The 9,040-nt window shown below is 42.1% G+C and overlaps 1 long non-coding RNA gene across 1 annotated transcript in view; it reads right to left on the reverse strand.

The window, feature by feature from the left end:
• Positions 1-4,794, reverse strand: part of LOC131480994 (uncharacterized) — a 53,883-nt gene extending 49,089 nt beyond the window's left edge. The window contains exon 1 of the long non-coding RNA XR_009245961.1: positions 4,662-4,794. This is a non-coding gene — a long non-coding RNA (uncharacterized LOC131480994). The remainder of the gene's footprint in view (positions 1-4,661) is intronic.
• Between the last annotated feature and the right edge of the window lie 4,246 nt (positions 4,795-9,040).

Here is a 9,040-nt window from a genome sequence, read left to right on the forward strand (position 1 = left end):
CTGGAGCTCACCAATGACATCCCTGTCCCACAAGGTATATAAGGAGGAGGAAGCCTTTGGCCCAAGGGTTTTCCAGGTCTCACTGCCCAAGTTCACTATCATTGTGGGTTGAATTACATTCCCTTTAAAACATACGTTCAACTGCAAACTCTCAGTACCTATGAATATGACTATTTGGAAACAGAGTTGTTCAGATGGAATTTGGATTTGTATTGAATTAGAGTGTGACTTTTGTTTTAGAAGAAGAAAACATGAAACAGAGTTATGCTGTCACAAACCAAGAACTGCTGGGATTACCAAAACCTAGAAAGGGAGAGGAAATGAGCTTCCCTCGAGCCTCAGGAAAAGCATGGCCCTGCCAACACGGAGATGCCAGTCTTCTGACCTCTAGAATTGTCAGACAGTAAGTTCCTGCTATTTTTCAGCAGCCCTGTTGGTAGTATTTTGTGATGGATGCCTTAAGTATACCAACTTTTAACTATTTATTACTCTGCAGCAGAAGCAGGCAAACTATGACCCACAGGTAAATCCAGTTCACCTCTATTTCTGTATGACCCACAGGGTAAGATTTGTTTTTCAGAAGAACATTACCATCAGTGTGATGGAAGGCAATTCTAACTTGGAATGCCAATTAACCATGATGTTATCTTGTGAGAAAGAATTCCATTATTTTCATTAGTAGGTCCATATTATTAAAACCTGGAGTGTTATTCTAGTTTTTATTTGATCAATCAAAAATATGCAGAAATTTGTTCTCTCTTATTACGGGAATATCTATATACTATCCACAACTCCACCTGGGGCTCACAAAGATATGCTATCTAGCCTATAACAGAAAAGGGTAGCCAAATGTGGCTCTTGAGAAATCTTAGTACCACCTTCTGTCTTTTGGAATCTCTAAGAACCATTAAACATGTTTTGACCATTACAAACAGGTTTGATTTTTATCTGATTATATCCAACATAACATTTGTCCCCATGCTACATCTTTTATAACAAGTGTATTAAGCTACTGGTATGACATGGTAGTCACATACCATTGGATGTATTCACTTATTTATTTGTTAAAGAATAACTTATTTGGGCCTAGCAAGGTAGCCTAGCAGCTGAAGTCCTTACCTTGCATGCCCCAGGATCCCATATGGGTGCTGGTTCTAATCCCAGCAAACCCACTTCCCATCCAACTCCCTGCTTGTGACCTGGGAAAGCAGTAGAGGATGGCCCAAAGCCTTGGGACCCAGCACTCGTGTGGGAGACCTGGAAGAGGCTCCTGGCTCCTGACTTCAGATTGGAGCAGCTCTGGCTGTTGTGGCCACTTGAGGAGTGAATTATCAGACAGAAGATCTTCTTCTCTGTCTCTCCTCCTCTCTGTATATCTGACTTTCCAGTAAAAATACATAAATCTCAAAAAAAAAAAAAAAAGAAGATTAGCTTATTTGAAAAAAAAACAGAGTACCAGAGAGTGGAGAGACACAGAGAGATTTTTCTATCCTCTGAGTCCAAGAACAAGGAATTCCATCTGGGCTTCTGACATAGGTGTCAGGAACCCTAGTACATGGGCCATCTGCTGCCCTCCTTGTGCATCAGCAGGAAGCTGGATTGGAAGGTGGACACCAGTGTTCCAAGCAGTGATTTAACCTGCTCTGCCACAACACCTGCCCCTGACGTATGCATCTAAAGTGCACAATCTATTGATTTTTAGTACAGGCCTAACATTCTTAATTCAAAATTCTTGGTTTAGAAATATTTCATATTGGAACTTGTTTTAGATTTTGGAATGTTTGCATATATACGACAGATCTTGGGTATGGGGACCCAAGTCTAAACACAAAGTTCATTTGTGTTTCACATTTAGCTTATTCACATAGACTGAAGGTAATTTTATATTGTATTTTAAATTTTTTTATTGGAAAGTTAGATATACAGAGAGGAGGAGAGACAGAGAGGAAGATCTTCGATCCAGTGATTCACTTCCCAACTGGCTACAATGGTTGGAGCTAAGCTTATCCAACGCCAGAAGCCCAGAGCCTTTCCAGGTCTCCGATGCAGGTGCAGGGTCCCAAAGCTTGGGGCCATCCTCTGCTGCTTTCCCAGGCCGCAAGCAGGGAGCTGAATGGGAACTGGGGGTGCTAGGATTAGAACCAGCACCCATATGGGATCCCAGACTTGCAAGGCAAGGACTTTAGCTGCTAGGCTACCACGGCGGGCCCTATGCTATATTTTTAGTACAGTTGCATTTTGACTGCAAACCATCACATGAGTTCAGGTATGGAACTTTCTACTTGTGTCATGCTAGCACTGGAAACATTTGATATTTTGGAGCATTTTGGATTCAGGATGTTCAACCTATACATTTAGTTTTTTTTAATCCACGAGCAGTTTTGGAACATTTCCAGCAGCACGTGAAGAAATCCCATATTCACTGTCCTCATCCATGGTCATCAACCCTCACGACGCCTCAAGCCCTAAACAACCACCACCAATCTACTTTCTGACTTTACAGAATTCCCTACTCTGGATATTTTATGGGCATTTTCCATATTGTTTTTCTGCATTAAAATTATTTTAAAAGAAATTCGTATTAAAATTTATAGTTTGTACTAAAATATTTATTTAAAATTACTGTTTTGAAAAATGATTTATTTCCATTTTATTTACTAGTGAGAAAGAAAAAGGGACAACTAGAGACAGGCCTTGCATCCAGTCTTCACTGCTCAAATGCCCACAACAGCCAGACCAGGGCTCAACACAAGCCTGGAACTCTTCATTCTCCAAATGCCTGCACTCTTTGGTTGGTTCTAAACGTTACTTGTGGAGTGGCTGTAGTCACACAGCAAGGTAAGCTGCCTCTTGAGATTCCTGTCTCCCGTGTCCTAGCACCTGGGTGCACACCCTCAGCTTCTGATCAAGTTTCCTGCAAAGGTGTACCTTGGAAGGCAGCAGATGATGCTTCGGATACTTCCCTACTGCATACATAGGAAACCGAGAAGGAATTCCAGTTTCCTGGCTTTGGCCTGTCTCAGGCCTGGCTGTTGTGAGCATCAAAGTGGTCAAATAGCAGCTGGAAGATCTCCGTCTCTGACTCCCCCACCCCCAGCCCCCGTGGCTCTGTTTTCAAGTAAATAAAAAGAAACCTAAATTACTGCATTTTATTTTTTTCAATAGTGTTAAATAAGAACTAGAAGAGTTAACATCAGTCATGTGAGCCTTAGGAAGTTTTGACTTCTCTGACATCCATCCTTCCCTTGTTGACACTGAACCTATAGATATGCCTCACTGGCTGTATTGCCCTTTCAGGGCTGTTAAACAATGACTAACCCAAGGCCTGCAGGCTGGCTTCCAGTACAGAGGGCTGTGAATCTAAGCTATGGCTTTTGACTCAACTCATATATCTCCGAAATAGGAGGATCAAGCAGTTAAAAAATTACTTACTCAGATTGCCCTTGAGAAATATGGCATAATACCTAAATATTTCATATTAACTAAAATATCCTTTTAGAATCAGGAGTTCTGAAAAATCTTCCTTGGTCTCACCAATTAAATTACTTAGATTTCTGGCAACAGGTTCACTTACTGGAAACCACCGCTTCATCCTGCCTGTCATAGTAATTAGTTATAATGACTTCTAATGGGTGCCTGGGTTCTTTCCCAACTTACTTAAGAACCACAGCACTTAAATCACCTCCTTCATTGTTTTAGTTGTCTATTGTTGCCTGATAAACCACTCCAAAGCTTATGGATTTCAGATGGCAGCAGCCATTGTTAGGCTTCTGTGATGCCTTCTGAAAGCTCAAAAGTTCCAACTGGATGGTTCTGACTTAGGGTCTCTGGGGCAGCTGCAGAAACGCAGGGCTGATGGAGAGAGCTCAAGATGTCTCGCCACTTCTTGTTCTCTGCCTCGGAGACTCTCACATGGTCAGTTTCTATGGGAGGGTCAGTGCTTCTTCACAGCCTGGTGGTCTTAGGGTCATGAAGCTTCTTAGACAGTGGTAGCGCAAGGCCCCAGTCCAGCACAGAGACAAGCAGGGAGCACTTGCAGTAACTGTCATGATCTAACCAGGAGATGAAGCCAGAACATCACTTCTGCTAAACCCCACAGGTCAGTTACTAAGGTCTGATGCAGGTCCAAAAGGAGAGGCAGCAAAATTCACCTGTTCGTGGGACGAAGGACTTTGCAGACATGTTTAAGAAGTGTTTGAAACTACTATCTGCACAGAAAACTTTTTTTGTTTGTTTGTTTGTTTCTTTTGGTTTATGTGACAATGATTTCAATGAGAGACTTTATTTCTCTCTTTATGTCTTCCTGGTTTGTTTTCCCCTCTTTCTTGATCTGTTTTCATAAGCTAAGCATTTCAGTTTTAAATATCTTGTGTGGTACCTATTTGTTCTGTAAATAGACTAATCTTGAACTAGACCCAAATATTTCTGGCTGCTCTGGTCTACTCTACCTACTTCCTGTTTGGTTGACTTTTATTTCCTGTACTCTGTCAAAGGGCTTTGTCAAAGTGGTAAACTTCCATTATGACCTAGCTACTGTGTTCTATTTCTGAATCCACCAGTGGTCTTAAACAAAGAAGTGAAAATTGAAACATGATGCCTTAACACTGACAGAATTAAACACTATGTTTAAGGAAGTACATTCATTAGTTGAGATCACTTACCAGGAGCTCAGACCTTGGTTGGTTCATCTTCCCAATGATGGACAGCTCTCGACCATTGGTTGGACCACTGAAAATCTGTCCCCAATGATTTTATTGCCAAGTGATCACAGGTAAGGTTAGCAGCCTCTCTTTTAGGGATAATTTTGTATCTCATAAACTTTTTTAGGGTTGCAAATAATAGTGACCTAAACTGGCTTAAGCTGTAAAGAAATATTTATTATATAACAAGAAGTCCAAGGTAGAATGCTACCAACCCAGCAGCTAACCATGTCATAAAACTCAGATATCTCCTAGATTTTTCTTGTCTAACATCTTTAGAAATGTTGACTTTATTTTTAGCCTCTATACTTTACTTGTCACACGTATACACAGCAAAGTTTATTGAATTCCTACTTTTTTTTTTTTTTTAAAGATTTACTCTTTCAGTTATTGGACAGACACAGAGAAAGAGCAATCTTCCATCTGCTGGTTCACTCCCCAAATGCTTGCAACAGTCAGGGCTGGGCCAGACCAAAACTAGGATCCAGGAACTCAGGTTGGGCTTCCTATGTGGGTAGCAGGAACTTAAGCTATCACCTGCTGCCTCCCAGCACACATGTTAGCAGAAAGCTGTGTTAGAAACAGAGGGGGCAACTGGAACCAGGAACTTAGGTAACCAAGTGATGTCTTTAACCATTGCACCAAATATTCACCTCTGTAGGTCTGTCTTTATGAGTGAAAAGTAGTTAGCATTTTTGTGCTGCTATAGGAGGATGTCTGAGACTGGGTAACTTATAAATAAAACAAATCTGGAATTAAGGGGCCAGCATCTGATGGGAGCCTTCCTGCTTCACCATCCCATGTCAGAAGGCAGAAGGGTAGAGTAAAGAAATCTACCATGCTTGCCTGAGCCCTTCCATAAAGTCTCTAGTCCAGTCCATAAGCATTCTGCTCTTACGGATTAATCCCCCTTCTAAAGGTTTTGCCTCTTAATGTTCTCAGATTGGGAATTTGTTTTCCAACATATGGATTTCGGGAAGCACTTTCAAACTACAGCAAAAATGTATTCCAGAAGCTTCCAGCAAATTTCCCCACACAGAATTTTCTATCATTTGCTACTTCCTAAAATAGTCTCTGGCTCAGCAGTGTGAGCAGGATGATTAATTTAGAGAAGCACAAGGCATCAACTGTAACAGCATGGATTACCACACCAAAACCAAGGGTTTGTCACAAAGTAGGAAAAAGAGAGACTGACAGTGGGTTTTGTAACATTTGGATTTACTCAAATACAAAAGGAGAGTCTCCTCTCCCAGAATCCCTAGCTCACTGAATGGCACCATGGTTAACCTGAATGCAACTGTCCAAACCAAAAACCCAATAATCTTCGTTATGTGACTCCAGGTATCTATCTCCCAATAGAGTGTCCCTTACTTGGGACACTCAAAACTCTCTCCCCTCCATTGTGCCCACAGGTGGCTTTCCTCTCTTCTTGCTCTTGTCCCAATTTGTTTCTTACCTTGTTCAAAGGATGCCCTTTCTTTCCCGGACTATTACTAGGTTCTTATTGGAGCTCAGATCCCAAGAAAATGGAGTTAAATGCCATGTGTACAGTCCTCTCTCCAATATGTGCTGATTACTTGGAGAACTTTGTCCAGTGGCTCAGCAGTATGAAAAAGTTCTGGTGAGAGACACAAGATAGAAATGAAAAAGCAAAGACATCAGCGGAACTGGAGTGATACTGTTGCAGCCATCACCCTGATGGCTTGAAGCAGCAGCAGGAAAATCAAGCAAGTGTATTTCTGAGATTCGGTGAGATCTGAGCACAAGCATTCCTTTCAGAGGCCCCTGGATCAGAGTGTGATACGGGGCTGGATAAGGGGAGGTCTCGTGAGTTCAAAAAGGTAGGAAAGGAGGCCCATGTTCCACTGCATTCCGCCCCCTTGCTTCAGCACTAGCTATCTTGTATGGGAATGGCAGGTCTATGTCCCCGCTAGACTGCAAAGTCCTTGATGCGGGGATATAATTCCTCCTTTTTTTAAAGATTTATGTATTTTATTTATTTTCATTGGAAAGGCAGTTACAAAGAGAAGGAGCTACAAGGGTTTTCTGTCTGCTGATTCACTCCCCAAAAGGCTGCAACAGCCTGAACTGATCCGAACCCAGGAATTAAGAGCTTCATCCGGGTCTCCCACTTGGGTGCAGAGTCCTTTACTGCTTTCCCAGGCCACAAGCAGGGAGTTGGACAGAAAGTGGAACAGCTGGGACATGAACTGGTGCTCAAACAGGATCCTGACACTTGCACGGGGCAGGATTAGCCGGTTGAACCATTGCACCAGGCCCGTAATTTCTCCTTTCATTCCTACTGCTTTGCGTGGTGTTTGGCACACAGTAAGTACTTAATCCTTGACTAATTCAACAAATACTTTTAAAAAAAGATTTATTTTTATTTATTTGAAAGGCAGAAACACAGAGAGATGGATCAATCTTCCATCTGCTGCTTCACTCCCCAAATGGCTGCAATAGCTGGAGCTGCGCTAGTCTGAAGCCAGGAGCTAGGAGTTTCCTTCTGAGTCTCCCATACAGGTGCGGGGTTCCAAGCACTTGGGCCATCCTCCATTGCTTTCCCAGGCCACAAGCAGGGAGCTGGAAGGGAAGTGGAGCATGTGGGACATGAACCAGTACCCATACAGGATACCAACGCTTGAAGATGGAGGAATAGCTGGATGAGTCATTGTGCTAGCCCCCCTACAGCTTGCTTTCATATTAACCTGTGGATTTTGCCACTTGTCTTCATACAGTCATCAAATAGGCATAATTACTATATTGGGCAGGAGTTTTTCCTAAAGGAGTTTTTTCCCCCTTAATGGTATCTAATGTCCAGTGGTGATGTATTTTCACTCTTATTGATACTGAGGTGATTTAATGTGTAATAATTTATATTTTATTTGATGTTTACTAAGCATCTCAAATATCTAAGAGTTTATTAGTTACTCTAGGGTGGAAAATCTGGATAAGACCCAGTGAATGCTTTTGATTTAAAAGGTAAAAATACTGACCGCTGAGATAAAAAACTTTTGGAAAAACAGCATGAGTCCAAAGATACAGAGCCTGTGATGATATTAATCTTAGTGTATCAATTAACTCTTTCAATGGTAGGCTTAAGGTTACTAGTTAATTAATGAAGAATTTATATTACTGTATGTGTAAGGTCACAATTATTGTAGGAAAAGACCCCAACTAAGAGTCCCACGGTATGATAAGTCTCAGCTCAGCGCAATAAACTAGTTGAATGAATGAACTTACACAGTTTCCTCTGGTGTAAAATGAGTTGGACTAAATGACCTACAGAGTTCTTCCTGACCTTAAATGTTAATTGTCACCTGCTGAGACACATCAAAGACACCATATGCCTCTAAGGTAAAGATGACTTTGTTGCCAGTTCTGGAAAATGCTAATTCTAAATCTGAAAAAAATGTTGGATCTCAAGTTCTTGAAGCATCAGTTACTTAAACCACTGTTAAAGATGAAAGAAACCAAGGTAGTTCACTGTGTCATGCTTCCAAACAGTGTTGTTCATACTTAGCACATGATAGTGCAAAGCCTACATCCTGCGGATTGGGAAGCTATATGAGAAGGGCATTTTACGACTTTGGAGTTCTCATGTACTAGATGTCACATCTCCTGTGTGTGCTCACTAACCTATGTTTCAGTTCCTCATGAAACAGGTGAGTGGGGCAGATTTCCCAGAGCTGTAGTTTTTATTGTAGGGACTGTCCCTTCCCCTTGGAGTCTGCTTTTAAACAAGATAGCATGTGGAACTCAAATTGGGCAACAGGAAGAAAACTGATGATAAGGACTGTGTCTGCTTCCACACTCTAAGCAATTTTCAATTTCTGAAGTCAACCTACACATGAACCCACTTTAAAAAGTTTATGGGAGGGGCCCGGCGGCGTGGCCTAGCGGCTAAAGTCCTCGCCTTGAACGCCCCGGGATCCCATATGGATGCAGGTTCTAATCCCGGCAGCTCCACTTCCATCCAGCTCCCTGCTTGTGGCCTGGGAAAGCAGGAGAGGACGGCCCAAAGCCTTGGGACCCTGCACCAGCGTGGGAAACCTGGAAGAGGTTCCTGGTTCCCGGCTTCGGATCGGCGCACACCTGCCCGTTGCGGCTCACTTGGGGAGTGAATCATCGGACGGAAGATCTTCCTCTCTGTCTCTCCACCTCTCTGTATATCTGACTTTGTAATAAACTGAATAAATCTTTAAACAAAAAAAGTTTATGGGAAGGAAAATTAAAAGATAAGTTTATTTTGGTGCCCCCAAATTTGAAATCCTTTCATCATTTTATAACATGCCATTTCCATGAACTTACTAAAGATACTCTCCCCACCAACCTTATAG

Source organism: Ochotona princeps, chromosome 8 (assembly GCF_030435755.1).
Source record: "Ochotona princeps isolate mOchPri1 chromosome 8, mOchPri1.hap1, whole genome shotgun sequence".
Classification (NCBI taxonomy): domain Eukaryota; kingdom Metazoa; phylum Chordata; class Mammalia; order Lagomorpha; family Ochotonidae; genus Ochotona; species Ochotona princeps.